A 15,842-nucleotide genomic window follows, 5' to 3' on the forward strand; every position below is an offset into this window, starting at 1 on the left:
CACACAGGGTCTGAGTGGTGTCAGCTGATCCATACAGTGCAGGGTCTGCAAAATAGGTTTTACAATAATGATGTTATCTCCAGCAGCAATTTGGGAAGGTTTAGACTCTTGCAGCAGGGCCCCTAAACCATAATTTCTAATGTGGTAACTAATTGACTAGTCTTACAAAGGCAGACTGGTCCCCAGGCAAGAAGGGGGTCTTTTCAGGAAAGGGCTGTTAATGATTTTGTTTCTGAGTCAAACCATAAACTGAATTCCTTTCTAAGGTTAGTTTGGCCTGTGCCCGGGAATGAACGGAGACAGCATAAAGGTTAGAAGAAAGACTGAGTCATTTAGGTCTGATCTTTGTCACTGCCATAATTTCCTCAGTTACAATTTTTGTAAAGGCTGTTTCAGCCCTACTCAGAATCCCCCAAGCACAGTGCTATTTGGGCAAAAGCCTCCTTCACGCTTTTTTTTTCTTCACTTGCCCGTCTGGACTTGGCACAGGTTAAGGAACTGGACAAGACAGCTGTGCTCAGATGAGTTCAGTGCATCCTGATTAGGTTCTTACCTTCCAACTTTAGATGCAAAGAGATGAACTGAGAATAGGAGAACAGCACAGTGGGGTACACACGAAGAGCTTATTACAATTCCCCCTAGTAACAGGTAAGTAGAGGGGGCTCATGCTAGTTCAGTACATCATTCCGTCCTCACTAGGAAGCTGGGGGAGAGGGTTCCTCTTCTGGGGTGGCAGCAGAAGAAAGGGACTTACATTATTTACTGAGGACCTGCTGTGTCAGGCACTTTTTTGGGGGCTCAGAACACAATACCCCAAAGTAGGGCACCTTGGCATGCTGAGTACTTTGAACTGAAGGAAATGAAAAGGCCCCAGAAACAAGGTCTCTCTGTCCTTCTCCCATCCTCCTGTCTCCTTTCCCTCCTTCTCCCGCTAAGTGAATGGCAGAAAACAGCATCCCTCCTCCCCAGGCAGCTCATAGAAACTAGAGCCCTCTCCTCCACAGCAAGCATAAAACCCAGAGCGGCCACTCTCCCCTCTCCCTTTTCCCTTAAAGACCCTCATTCGGGAGGGGTCCTGCCCCACACCCAGGAGAAAGCAATGCTACACAGAGAGGTCAAGAAGAATCGGAACAGACAGGCCTCGCTGGGTTCCCCTCAGCCTATCACTGTGAGATCACACCCTTCTGTCCAATCACATTTCTACACAGCCATCCACATTCTTCGTCCAACCTAAGCAGAAACACAGTTCTCCCTGAGTCTTTGGGTCTTCGTTTCTGAAGTCTCTTGTGTCACATAAAACTGAGATAAATACAGTCATTGTGCTTTTCTCTTGTTGGCCTGTCTTGGTATTTGAGTGTCAGCTGTGACCTTTATGATGGGGCAGGAAAGGGATCACACCTTTCCATCCCTACAGGCTGTGCTAGATCTTGTGTATCTTGGTCTGGCTCAGTGTCCAAGCTCTGTTTCCAGTGCACATTATCATCACCTGTTGCTCACTTCTGCCCACTTTTCTCACAGGTCTGAATGCTTTGAAATGTGTGCACGCCACTATCCAGTCATACACATGTGCTTCTGATGGCTTTTATATTCAGCCCATGTCCAGTTGTTAAGTCAAAAGTCTTCTTAACCTGCTGCCCCTAATACCCGCTAAATCTTCCCGCTGCTGTTGCCACCACTGTGGTCATTTGTGCTTCTGGCTTCCCCGGGCCCTCCGCCCGTCTCTGCACTGCTGCAGGTGCCAGGCTCAGCTTCCTCCCCTCTCTATGATTCTACCCGCTGCTGCCTATGCATACTGCTCAGGCCACACGGGCTGTGGAAGGGTGTCCACCCCAGTCCTGGTACAGGACCCCTGGGTTTGTGATCTGGCCCGTCATGCCCTCTTCTCTTGGCCACAGCAGCCAGACAGGCCTTCTCTGATCTCACGTCTGTGCTGACCCTCAGCCTGTGCACACTCTCAGGCCAACCTTACTGACCAATGAAGCCACTTGTCCGTGGTGGGTTTGGAGGGATGGAGTAGCTTCTCCTCCAAGAGCCACCAGGAAGCAGATGCCACCCACATTAGGGTGTTACTGCTCTGTCCCTACCAGCTCAGCTACTGTGTGGGTTAATAAAGGGCTTTGAAGTCTCCTTAAGGAAGTTGTTACAAAGACAATCTTGTTACAAGCGCTTCCAGACCACAGTAGGCTTAGGGATAATCTTTTCTGCCTGATAGAGAGCCTCGAGTGAGCTCTGGAGTGGTGCAGGAGTGTTTCTCTTGTTCTGATTTGTCATCGAGGGCAGTCTGTCTGTTTAGAAGATTAAATGGACTAGAGGAACACAGCTTGGGGAGAAACCGCTGCAGGCTCAAAGAGGCAGAGACTGAACCTGCGGAGGGGAAATCACTCGTTGCGCATGTCACAACCAGTTAAAAGTAAACTGGGCCATGCACACACATCTGGCATTCCCACTCCAGGTGTTCACCCATCATGTCTGTCTAAACATTAAGTTCAATGTCTCCTTGAACATGTACCTCTAAGTGTTCTCCAGAGATCACCAGAGATGGAGAGGTTAAAAAGGCAGAAACAGGCGGACTTCATAGACCAGTAAGGCTAGATGGTGAACTAGGTTTCACAGACAGAATGAACAGGGCTGAGATGTTTACTGCATGTCTGTGTCAGAAACTTGGTCAATTAGTAAAGAATGGATAGCAATTAAAAGGGAATTGATCATGTAAACTGAGACCCAGTTGCCCTAGTGCTTTGAGAGAATTATTATTATGAATGGAACGACTACAGGTATTCAAGTTGAATGTCAAGGATCCCCCCTGACAAACAGCACAGACCCAACCAGCTTAAGTTCCCAGCTCTGGGAATCCTTTGTCTGCTTCCTGAGGCTTGTGCAGATGAACATGCAAGGGCTTGCTGTGCCATCATCAGCTGCGGCTGTTGTCAGCCAATAAATAACCCATTGCTCAATGAGTTAGGGTAGAAAGTAGACCTTCTGCACTCAAAATGTGGCAGTTGGCCACCAAATGACATGCCTAGACAGGGAATGGTACCCCCTAGGATGTTACCATCAGAATAGACATGAAGGTGAGGCTGGTGAGTCAAGGGGCAGAGAAGCAGGAATGAACAAGGATTTGGTGTTAGGAAGTCTGGGCTGGCTGAAGTGCCTGCCCCACCACTTCCTCAATGGCTGACCTTGACAGTGATGCAAGCTTTCATCCTCTGTAAAGTGACGGTGTAATCCATACCCCCGGGTCATCATAGAATTGATATATGGTTGGAAGGTGATAAGGCCAGTGAACATTTTCTTCATTCATTCATTCATTCATTCATCTTCTATATGCCAGGCACTATGCTAGGCTCTTGGAGAGTGCACAAACATAAAACAATCTCATGGATAACTATATAATTACAATTCTAATAAGTGCAATAGAAGGTTGAGACATAACTGAGAGGGGCCCACTCTGTCCTGAGGTGACAGAGTGGTGAGGAAGGTGAGGCGGTGAGGAAGACATCGTCAGTGTAAGGATTATGTTCTATGACTTCATAAAACCTTTGAAATGCACAGCACATACCAGGCTCTTCTTTCCCAAACCTAGTGCCATTTGGTGGCATTTGCCCCGACATAGCAAGTTGTTAGCCTTTCAGGCATTAAGGTTAGGGTATAGAGAATTTTGTTTCTTAAGGTGATAATTTTATTTCTTAAGATAAGAATGAACTCTTCAAATGGTGTCACTTAGTTGGGAATGCACCTTTATATGGAGCTAAAGAAAGGACTGCAGAGAAGAAAATGGACATTTATTGCACCTCTGTTTGCCTGCCACTGTGCTTGGTGCTTTATTCTTACAACAACCTGCAGGGATAGTGTTAGGTTTGCCATTTTATAGATAAGGAATCTGAGGCTTGGAGAAGTTGAATCTTTTCTAGTTCATGAGGAATCCAGATGATTTTGTCTCCAAGGCCCAGGCAGACCCTTTTCATGGCTGTCCTACAGATGCCTCAGATTGGTACATTTTCTTACTGGGTGCCTCTAAGAGGAGGATTCTCCAGTTTTCCTTCTTTTCTTTTCTTTTTTCTTTTTTTTGGACAGAGTCTCTCTCTGTCACCTAGGCTACAGTGCAGTGGTGTGGTCTCTGCTCACTGCAACCTCCGCCTCCCGGATTGAAGTGATTCTCTTGCCTCAGCCTCCTGAGTAGCTGGGACTACAGGCGTGAGCCACCATGCCTGGCTAATTTTTGTATTTTTGGTAGAGACGAGGTTTTACTACGTTGGCCAGGCTGGTCTTGAACTCCTGGCCTCAAGTGATCTGCCTCCCTCAGCTTCTCAAAGTGCTGGGATTACAAGCATGAGCCACCATGCCTAGCCTACGGTTCTCCAATTTTCCAGATGCTGTGATCGTTTATTTGTTGATCAGAGGCACATGTACCAATTCTAGCAATTGAATAATGTTCAGCAGGGAATATGGCTGTGTCTGAGGGACCAAGGGGCCCTGTATCATACTCTCTGATGAGTGGATAGAACATTTGCCAAAAGGAGAGCTCAGAGCTTTGAATCGACACAGGTCTCAAGCAAAGGAAGGAGAACGTGAGCCATACCACATAGCTCTTTTGTTATATAAAACAGAGCTCTGCTTTGACCTAGGAAGGCCAGACAAGACAGAGGCAGAGAGGGAATGGGGAGGAAGGGAGAAGAGGGAGGAAGGAAGGGAAGAAGGAAGGAAAAGGCCACATGGTATCCTTTGGGCAGTGGCTGAGGGAACCTCTAGGCCAAGACTCACATAGACCTATTGATCTGGGTACCAAAGTCTGTGTTTTAAAATATAGCCAGTTTTGTAGTTTTATTCACATTTGCTTCTTCCCCTTCACAGTAACGGCTTGGAGGCATAACCCCTGTGTGAACCCTGGCTGCCCGGCTCGATTTCAAGCAGGATCAGTTGGAGGACAGTGTGACCTGGAGGAAAGGATGCCAGGCTTCTGACTCTGCCAGGAGCCAGCAGTGGAACGTCAGCAAGTCTTTTACCATGTTTCTGCTTCTGTTTTCTAATCCGTAAGTCGGAATAAGAATGTCTAACTCCACACAGGGTTGGCAGTGGAAGGAGGCCGTATACGTGGGATGAGAGCGCTATGGGAAAAACAATAAATAACGGCATTTGTCCTCCATAAGATGTCACTCCTAAGAGTGGACTGCACAGGAAAGGAAGTGTGTTTGAGCTCAGCTTTGGTTTACTAATCTAAGAAAATAAAAACTGGATTCCAACAAGGGATTGTAAACTCTCACCCCATACCTGACACCAGTTACCACGATGACTCTCGTCTGGTTACTTGTTCCCTGGGTTCTTCAGCTCCTACTTCTGTTGAGGGGGGAATCACAGCTCTTCGCTGGGACTTTTATAATGCACTCTGCGTGATTAATTTAAACATAATAATTCAAATTTCTATGCACGGGGAAACTCAGCACTTTACGTGAAGTAAACCTTGGTGCAATAGTGTCACCTCTTTCCAGGTGCATTATTCACAATGTCATGGTTAGCTGACACTCAGACATTTAGGAGATATAATTAGGCTGTAATAGCTTAAGGTTTCTCACAGCCTTCTCTTTTTTCACACCTACTGGGGAACCCACTCTCCTCTAGCCTCAGGAATTTGGTCTATATCCTTCCTGTTCTTCTTGTTCTCAGTCTGAAGCACTGTGCTCTCCCACCCATCTTCTAAACCACAGTGTATTCACGGGCCACATTCCAGTGAGCTCACAAGTGCCAACCTGAAGCGAGTAGTGCTAATATCAAGTCTGACAACTTCCACTCGGAGTCAGGCAGGCAGAATGGTATAGGGGCAGAGCTTTGGCATCATATGAACCCGGGTTTTGAAACTCAGCTCCACCATTCACCACCCTGTGTGACTCTGGGCCACTGAACCTCTTTGAATCTCGATTTCCTCCTGGCTAAAGAGATGGGAGTCCAGCCGGGCATGGTGGTTCATGCCTATAATCCCAGCACTTTGGGAGGTCGAGGTGGGTGGATTACCTGAGATCAGGAGTTCGAGACCAGCCTGGTCAACATGGTGAAAAACCCCGACTCTACTAAAAATGCAAAAATTAGCATGGCATGGTGGCCCATGCCTGTAATCCCCACTACTCAGGAGGTTGAGGTGGGAGAATTGCTTGAACCCGGGAGGTGTAGCCTGCAGTGAGCTGAGATCACGCCATTGCACTCCAGCCTGGGCAACAAGAGTGAAACTCCATCTCAAAAAAAAAAAAGAAGAGAAAGCAAAAAATAGAGGGTCCTAGAATAAGTATACCCCAAAGGGAGAAAGGGAGGAATACATTTAATCAGCTAGGCATATGAAAACTTAGCATGGCGGCACGTAATGAGTACTATGCAGCGGTCTTTGTCCTCTGTAGAAACATCCTGACTGGATGATCCTTCATGCTGTTTCTCCGAAAGTTCCAACCCTGGTTTGGGCAACTCCATCAACTTCCATGAACCCTCAGGGAAAAATGAGTAGAGACTTCCAGATATCCCTTTCCCCCACACATTGGCCTCTTATAGAATGTAACTTTGGTCATAACAAACCGAGTCTTACTACTGAAATAAGTTGAAGCCTTCTAAACAAGTAGGCTTAGAACCCCCCTTTACCACAGGAAATGCCTGATCAGTGGAATTTTGTAGCTAGAAGGTATTCCTGAGCCCAGAGATGCCACATACTATTGAAATTATTAGTAATTTCCTCTTGCTTGGGTACTCAAGCTCTCTACCATTGCAGGAATTCATGAGCTGACTGCTTCATTTCAGGTGCTTCCAAAGAAAACTGACAAGCCACCCCCAGTTGCCTGCATTTTAGTTTGCATTCATCTCCACTGGGTGTAGGGTGATAGGAGCATGTAGCACAATTCTGCTTCTCTTCCAGCTGGAGTTTGTAGACTGAGCCAGGCCACCTTGTATAGGCTCTAGTGACTGACAAGAGCTCAGTGGGCTGGAAGCCTAGTGCAGTTAACACTGCTGGCTTTGTAGCATGGACAGGTGAAAGCCAGTAAGCTTCCCAGTAGACCAATTGAGCTGCATTGCCTCTCTGGCCAGAAGCCAGCCCTGGCAGGGATCCAACTTCCTCTCAAGCGCTGAGCAAGGGCTCAGGTGTATCTGGTGGCTGGCAGAGCAGGTGGGCAGCCAAGGCTTCATAGTTCTCACCCACAGCAATTCAGCTAGCGAACTAGAGACACTTCCCCAAGGAGACACAGTGTGGCAAGCCCACTGAAATGAGTAAAGAAATCTTAGCTACAGAGTTCCTTCTTTATGCCTGCGCCACTTGAAATGAGAGTCTGGGTCTCCTTTTACTGTGATTAAAACTGGATGATTTATGCTGGCGTCTCCATTTTTTGACACAGCTATGCAAAACTTTTTGATCTTACATGTCTCTGTTTTCTTCACTATCCAGGATTTTGTGGACAGTAGAAATGATAGCAAGATATAGTTGGAGTTCTTAAAGAATGTTCGAAGAATCAGAAAGTTCAAACCCCAGAAACTTGGCCTCTCTTTGCAAACTCTGTTTCCCCTGAGGACAGTGGTGAAGGGGAAATACCTCCTTAACTCCATTTTTATGACAGGGACTATGCCACTTAATCCCATGAACATTTGTAAAATTATTTAGAGACATTTAGGAACGACATCAGAGTCCATAATTACAAAGTGTATTGGTGCTTGTAACTGTAGAGCCATTTGCTTTTAGTGGGGGCATCAGACCTGTCTGATAAGAAGGCTCTCTGGGTTCATATCACCCCTGAGATATCCCAGTTCATAGGAAAGAAGTCAATTCAGAGGCAGTGAATGAGAGAAATCCCATTATAATAGGTCTGACATAACTAGCCGTCAGCAGAAGGAAACTGCTAAAAACTGGGGGAAAGGGCACAGAAAAGGTATGGAAGGAGCGGTGCTAACTTGCAGCCATTGTCCCAACAAGAAGGAAGGTGCAGGGAAATGAAAGATAACTCCGTGGCCTCCTCCAGGGCGATGAGCAACATGGTGCTTTTGTGAAGATTCCACCCAGAGCATCTGATGCTGAGTAAAGCATGCCTGGCCACGACTGGAAACTGGAAACAGAATTTTTTTTTTTTTTTTTTTTTTTTGAGTCTGAGTCTGGCTCTGTCACCCAGGCTGGAGTGTAGTGGCACGATCTCAGCTCACTCCAACCTCTTCCTTCCAGGTTCAAGTGATTCTCGTGCCTCAGCCTCTCAAGTAGCTAGGATTACAGGTGCTTGCCACCACGCCCAGCTAATTTTTGTATTTTTAGTAGAAACACGGGTTCTGCCATGCTGGCCTGGCTGGCCTCAAATTCTGGCCTCGAACTCCTGGCCCCCAGCGATCCACCTGCCTCAGCCTTCCAAAGTGTTGGGATTACAGGCATGAGCCACCGCACTCGGCCTGGAAACAGACCTTTAAATGTTGCACTGAAACAGGGAAACATCTCAGCCAAGTGATTTTTATAAAAAGTTATTAACAGAGAACTTTTAAGAGAAAAAAAACCCTGATAATCCATCCTACCAGATAATGACTCTTCATTCTTACATGTTCCCTTCTTCTTGTCCATGCCAACAAAGAAATTATACCTGGTTACTATGGAGAAAAGATACCCTATTGAATATACTACTTTTTAAAAAACTAACATTGGATTATAAACAGTTTCCCACATTTCTACATAGTCTTAATTATTTTAACATTGATAAAATCTTAAGACAATTTCCAAGAAGTCATGAAGCCTGGAAAGATTAGTGATTTAAACCAGGGAGTCAAATCTCTTGAGTGACTTCCTCTAGAAGGTCAGGGAATTCCTAGAAGAGCAGCAAAGCTACAACTTGAAGGATCCAGATACAGATGACAATAGGTAGACTGCTGGTAAGTCAGTGGCTTGATGGCTTAATGCAGACAACAACAGGAGGCGAGTATACCCATAGGGCTGGCCATGCTGGGGAAGGGAGCCCGCTAGAATGGGTCCAAGCCCATAGCCAAGAGCAGAAACTGCCGTAGTGGCGGTCAAGAAGGCTTCATTCTAAGTCCACATGCTGAACAGTGCTTCATCAGCAGACTCTCTGAAGAAGCTTCTGCACCTCGGAGCTCCCAAAAGAGATCAAAAGCCATGACCAAGACCGAGGGAAAGGGGGAGTTGTGGGAGCTGGACACAAAGGACATTTAACTCCTTGTCCCACTTCCAGCAGCTGCCAATCATCCTCCTCCCACTCACTCCTGGCTCTCTTTTGCTCTCTTCTCTATTTTTCTTTTTTTTAAGACAAGGTCTCACTCTGTCACCCAGGCTTAAGTGCAGTGGCATGATCATAGCTCACCGCAGCCTCGATCTCCTGAGCTCAAGAGATCTCCTACCTGAGCCTCCCAAAGTGCTGGGATTACTGGTATGAGCCACTGTGCCCAGCCTTCTCAATTTTATTTATTTCTGTCCCTTTAACTGACTCCATCCCTCAGCCTGAAGAATCAATGGGCTGTGGTCTTTGGTTCCATACTGTACATGCTGTCCTGGGGGATCTAAGGCAGAGGTCAGGGCAGGAATGAACTCAGATATCACGGAGAGATTGGTGAGAGCATTAGGAAGTTAGCAATAAAGATAATGTTCTGGGGAACAGGGTGACATTTTTACTTGTTCCACTTCTGTATTGTTTGGAGATTTTTTAAATGGCAGATATGTTGCAAACTAAAACAATTACATGAAATTTTTTTTTTTTAATTGAAGGAGGTGAATGTTTTGTTTTCTAAGAGAAAGAAAAGAAGCTGTCGATAGTGCCAATACAAGCAGCAGAAAGGTCACTCAGCGCATGTGCAAAGACAAGGTCTTGGACCAGTTCTGCAAACCACAGAGTGCACAGAAACTAGAAGCCAGGAAGAACACCGAGATGTGAGAAACAGTGACTGAATGACATGAGAAGGGCCATTTAAAGACTTTCACAGAGAGGACAAAGACAGAGAGCAAGAACAGAAGGACCTCCTAAGATTTAGGGAACTCGAGGCAAATAAATGGAATAAGGGCTAAGCGCAGTGGCTCATACCTGTAATCCCCCCACTTTGGGAGGCCCAGGTGGACAAATCACTTGAGGTCAGGAGTTCAAGACCGGCCTGGCCAACATGGCGAAACCCCATCTCTACTAAAAATACAAAAATCAGCCAGGTGTGGTGGTGTACACCTGTAGTCCCAGCTACTTGGGAGGCTGAGGCAGGCGAATCACTTGAACCCGGGAGGCAGAGGTTGCAGTGAGCCGAGATCACACCACTGCACTCCAGCCTGGGTGACAGAGCAAGACTCCACCTCAAAAATAATAATAATAATAATAATAATAATAATAATAATAAACAGAATAAGGAGAGCAGCCATTTCTGAAGCCAGGAGGAAATGTTTCAGATGGAGGGGAGCAGGCAAAAAAGAGAGACAAGAGCAGTGAGGAGAGAGCCATTAGATGGCACTGCAGAGAAAACTGTTTGGAGTTCTGAAAATTTTTTATTGTGGAAAACTTCCCAACCCATATAAAAGTAGACAATACATACCCAGGAGGTGGAGCAAGAGGATTGCTTGATCCCAGGAGTTTGAATCCAGCGTGGATAGCAGAGGGGGACCCCATCTCTTAAAAAAAAAAAAAAAGGAGACAGTATGGTTATAATGAATCCCTATATATGCATCACCCCTTCCCCAGATTATTTTGAAACAAATTCAAGACATCACATTATTGTGGTGGCTCTCAAATTTTAGCATGCGTTCGAATCCCCTGAAGGGCTTGTTAAAACATGGATTGTTGGGCTCCACCCACAGAGTTTCTGATTCAGTAGGTCTGGCCTGAGAATCTGCATTCTAACAAGCTCCCATGTAATACTGATGCTGCTGATCTGAGGGCCATGCTCTGAGAACCATTGTAGTTAGAATTTCACCTACAGATATTTCTCTTTAAAAAGGACTGCCCTATTTAGACATAATCATGATGTTATCAGCACACATAAAAATCAATAATAATTCCTTAATATCATGTTTTCCCAATTATCCTCTAAGTGTTTTTGTTAACCAATTGTTTGAACTGGGATCCAAACAAGGTCTATGGATTGCAATTGGTTAATATGTCTCTTTAGACTCTTTTCCTCTATGGGTAGAGTTTGAATGGGCAGCATGAGAGACAGTCTGAGCAATAGTTGAGAGAGATGTGCAGATGTGTGTCATGAAAACAGTATAGGCCAGACATGGTGGCTCTCACCTGTAATCCCAGCACTTTGGGAGGCTGAGGCAAGCAGATCACCTGAGGCCAGGAGTTTGAGATCAGCCCGGCCAACATGGGGAAACCCCATCTCTACTAAAAAAATACATAAAATAGCCAGGCATCGTGGTGGGCGCCTGTAATTCCAGCTACTCAGGGGGCTGAGACAGGAGAATACTCAGAGGCTTGAACCCAGGAGGTGGAGGTTGCAGTGAGCCAAGATCGTACCACTGCACTCCAGCCTGGGCAACAGAGCAAGACTCCATCTCAAAAAACAAAAAAAAAAAGCACAAACTTTGGTTTGGATCCAACCTCTACCACTTACTAGAGATACATGAAGACAATGAAGATAATAAGTCTATTCATGGACTACTTTGACAATTATATAAAAATTACGCCTGTAGAGTGGAATCCATATATATTAGGGCTAAGGAATCAGAAGCTCTGTGACCTAGGGCAAGTACTTAACTTCACTAAGCTTCAGTTTTCTAATCAATAAAAAGAGAGGTTATAGCAGTACCTATTTTATAGGGTTGTGAATGAGCTACTGAGTGTAAACATCTTAAGCACACTATCTAACCTGTAATAAGCACTCGGACTTGTATTGTTATGAAAATAACAATTATTCTAGCCGTACAATGAATGTCACTCCTCTTCCTCCTAAGTAGGAATGCCTTCTCAGAATCTTGATTTTCAAAGTGATGGATTGGGAGATCCCAAGCCATGAATGTGAGTTTGTGTATTTCCCTTCTTATTTATTTCTCAGTTCAGTTAAAGGCACCATCCTCCTCCTAGTTGCCCAGATTAGGACTTTTGGGATCAACCTGAGCTCCACCCCACATTCATCATATCAGTGTTTCCATCTTAAGGTAGCTTCTGGGATCCATCCCCAAACAGAATGCAAGAATCTAACAGTACCTAGCACATGATAGGTCCTTAATCAGCTTTGATTATTCATATTTCTGCTGCCTCTGCTCTACTTCCAACCACTGTCATCTCCCACCTCCACTGCCCCATTCCCTCTTCCCTGGTCTCTCCCACCCTACCCTCTCAGTCATTGTCCATCCTACCAGAGTGACACACTTTCTGTTTTCCCCACCTTCTCATCCTCTCCCCTTTCTTCTCTCCCTCTCTCTGTTTCTGACTGTAACTGTAGTGAGTGAAGTGTGTGGCTCACTCATTATCCATCTGTGTAAGGAGTTTGTCTTGTCATATTTATTTGATATCCCCCCCTTCATTTCTAATACTCATTCCCCTTCCCCCCCACAGGCTGTCACTCTGATATTGTGATAATACATTCTTGGGTATGTACATGAACTTACAAAATATTAGAAATGTTTGTTCCCTGGTGCCACAAAGAAATAGCACTCAAACATAAATGTAATTCTCTCAGCAAGGCAATTTTTACTTTCTGCAGAAAGGGTGCTCATCGCAGATGGAACAATGGCGAGAGCACACCTGGACAGGGGAGGGGCAGGAGTTCTTATTCCTGATGCAGGTAGCCCCTGCTGCTGTGTCGTTCACCTATTGGCTAGGGTTGGACAGCACAGTCTAAGCTAATTTCGATTGGCTATTTTAAAGAGGGCAGGCGTATGAGCCAGAGTGGCATGGTGAGTAGTTTGGCAGGAAGGACGGTTAGGAACAGGTAACTAAAAGGTGACTTAGGTCAGAGCAGGTGACCAAGGGTGACTCAGGTCAAAGCAGGTGACCAGAATGAGGCAGGATGGAGCAGGTGACCCAGGGAACAGATGTGAACTACTGATTAAGACTGGAGGGAAAGTTGTTTACTTAAACTAGAAACAAGTGGGCGAAGAGAACCAGGAAGTTAAACTTGAAAATGGAGAATCAAAGAATAAGAGAGCTGAACCTACTGACATGCTGATTCTTTGAAGAGAAACTTGCAGTTCACTATGTTTAACAAGAAATATGTTATTTTGTGTGGTTTGGTTTTTAAACCTACCTACCGCATTTACTTATCCATTTCCCTAGCAAATGTCCCAGCTCCCTCTTACCAGAACTAATAAGGGAGGAGACCACCCCTCATATCGTCTTATGCCCAATTTCTGCCTCCAAAGAAGAGGTAAAAACTAAAAGGCAGAAATGAAAGCCACAGGCAGACAGTCCAGCACCACACCCTGGGCCTGGTAGTTAAAGATCGACCCCTGTCCTAATCGGTTATGTTATCTATAGATTACAGACATTGTATAGAAATGTACTGTGAAAATCCCTACCCTGTTTTGTTCCTATCTAATTACCGGTGCATGCAGCCCCCAGTCATGTACCCCCTGCTTGCTCAATCAATCACGACCCCCTCACACGCACCCCCTTAGAGTTGTGAGCCCTTAAAAGGGACAGGAATTGCTCACTTCGGGGGCTTGCGACGTAGATCCTGACAGCCTGAGAGTGCTCCTGGGTAGGCATGTGTCCCAGTGGGATGCCTCGCCAGAGCAGTGTGTGGCAGGCCCCCGTGAAGGATCAACGCAATGGCTGAACACCGGGAAGGAACTGGTACTTGGAGTCCGGACATCTGAAACTTGGTAAGACTAGTCTTGAGAACTTGCCTACTCCATTTGAGTGGAAGCATGGCCTGATCACCCACGGCGTGCCTTTATCGGCACTTTGGTTTTGGTTTTGACTTGATTTAAACTGCCTGACAGGACTGGTCTTGGGAACTTGCCCACTCCATTTGAGTGGAAGCGTGGCCGGATCACCCACAGTGTGCCTGTACCGGAACTTTGATTTTTGTTTTTGACTTGACTTGGATTGCTTGATATTTTGGTTTTGGTTTTGACCTGGCTTAGATTTCTGGATACTCTAATTTTGGTTTTGATTCTGGTTTGGCATAAACTGTAAAAGTGTGTGTGTGCCCTTTTTACCCATACTTTGTTTTGTGGTGTACCTGTGGTGTGAGCATGGTGTTTTGTCTCAAGGAAACATGGGTCAGGAACAAAGTAAGCCCACCCCACTAGGAACTATGTTGCAAAATTTCAAAAAGGGATTTAAGGGAGACTATGGAGTCACCATGACACCAGGAAAACTTAGAACTTTGTGTGAGATAGACTGGCCAGCATTAGAGGTGGGTTGGACATCAGAAGGAAGCCTAGACAGGTCCCTTGTCTCGAAGGTATGGCACAGGGTAACCTGTAAGCCAGGGCACCTAGATCAGTTCCTGTATATAGATTCCTGATTACAGCTAGTTTTGAACCCCCCACAGTGGTTAAAAGGACAGACAGCAGCAGTACTGGTAGCAAAGGGATAGTTAGTTAAGGAAGGTCCTTGCTCCACCTGCTGAGGGAGGTCAGCACCAAAAGTCCTGTCCGACCCAACATCAGAAGAATCACGGCAGGAACTGGTACCAGCAATACCCCCTCCTTATCAGGAGGAAGGGCTCCCCACCCCTGAGCCCACAGGACCTACACCTCCACCAGATGACCACACCCCTAGACCACCCAGAGTAGACAAGCAAGGAAGTGAAGCTGTGGGAGAAACTCCTCCCTTGGCAGCTTGCTTACCACCCAAGACTGGAATCCAAATGCCCCTGAGAGAGCAGCAATATACTGGGGTAGATGAGGATGGACACATGGTGGAAAGGCATGCCTTTGTATATCAACCTTTCACTTCTGCTGACCTTTCACCTTTCACTTCCTCAATTGGAAAAATAATACTCCATCTTACACTGAAAAGCCTCAAGCTTTAATTGACTTGCTCCAAACTATTATACAGACTCATAATCCTACTTGGGCTGATTGCCACCAGCTGCTCACGTACCTCTTTAATACAGATGAAAGGCAAAGGGTGCTCCAGGCGGCAACTAAGTGGCTAGAGGAGCACGTCCCAGCCGATTACCAAAACCCCCAAGAATATATAAGAATTCAACTGCCAGGAACAGACCCCCAGTGGGACCCGAACAAGGGAGCAGACATGGAGAGGCTAAGATGGTACCGTGGGCATTAATAGAAGGTCTAAACAAAGGGGCTCAAAAGGCAACAAATGTAAATAAGGTCTCTGAGGTCATCCAAGGCAAAGAGGAGAGTCCAGTGCAATTCTATGAAAGACTGCGTGAGGCTTACCGTATGTACCCTCCTTTTGATCCAGGTAGCCCTGAAAATCAGCGCATGATTAACATGGCCTTAGTAACATGGCCTTAACAAAGCGTGGAAGACATCAGGAGAAAATTGCAGAAACAGGCTGGGTTTGCGGGTATGAGTACCTCACAGTTACTGGAAATAGCCAATCAAGTGTTTTTGAATAGAGATGCAACAAGCTGCAGAGAAAGCCGTAAGGAAGGCGAATGCCAGGCTAGGCAAAATGCCAACTTACTGGCCATGGCCATTAAGGGAATTCCCCCGAAAGGAGAGGGAAAGAGGGGTTCAGGAAGAATACCCAGTCTAATCGCCCACACTTGCAATGTAACCAATGCGCCTAATGTAAGGAAATAGGACATTGGAAAGATAAGTGTCTCCAACTGAAGGAAAAGCAAGGAGGTTCGGAACAAAAGACCTCAGACAAAGACGAGCGAGCTTTGTTCAATCTGACTGAAGGGCTACTGGACTGAAGGGGACCGGGTTCAAGCGCTCCCAAGGAGCCCACAGTCAGGATTACAATTGGGGGCAAGGACATTAAGTT

Source organism: Macaca mulatta, chromosome 7, assembly GCF_049350105.2.
Source record: "Macaca mulatta isolate MMU2019108-1 chromosome 7, T2T-MMU8v2.0, whole genome shotgun sequence".
Lineage (NCBI taxonomy): Eukaryota > Metazoa > Chordata > Mammalia > Primates > Cercopithecidae > Macaca > Macaca mulatta.